The sequence below is a fragment of the Orycteropus afer genome, unplaced genomic scaffold (assembly GCF_000298275.1).
Source record: "Orycteropus afer afer isolate SDZICR_OR568_19922 unplaced genomic scaffold, OryAfe1.0 scaffold00919, whole genome shotgun sequence".
NCBI lineage: Eukaryota > Metazoa > Chordata > Mammalia > Tubulidentata > Orycteropodidae > Orycteropus > Orycteropus afer.
In genome coordinates this window covers 123,606-123,946 of record NW_006922506.1, presented here as the reverse complement: position 1 = coordinate 123,946, position 341 = coordinate 123,606, and positions in this window count along the sequence as shown.

Here is a 341-nt window from a genome sequence, read left to right as displayed (position 1 = left end):
TACCCGCGGAAGCTCCGGAGAAAATAAAGCTTCTACTTCTCCCATCCAAATCCTAATCAGTTTGAGGATGCGTTTCCTTGCCCTCTTCTCCTTTTTCTCCTTCTCTTCCTTCATTTCACCCGACTTCATAACTCTATAGGCGCTCTGGTGCTGTAGTGCCTAAGGCCTTTGACTGCTAACCATAAAGCTGGTGGTTCAAATCCACCAGCCACTCCTGGGAAGGAATGTTGGGCAATCTACTTCCCTAGTAATACAGCCTCGGAAACCCAGGGAGGGGTCGCTATGGGTCGGAAATGATTCGACGGGCAGTTCATCGTCATGAACACTGCTAATCCTAATGC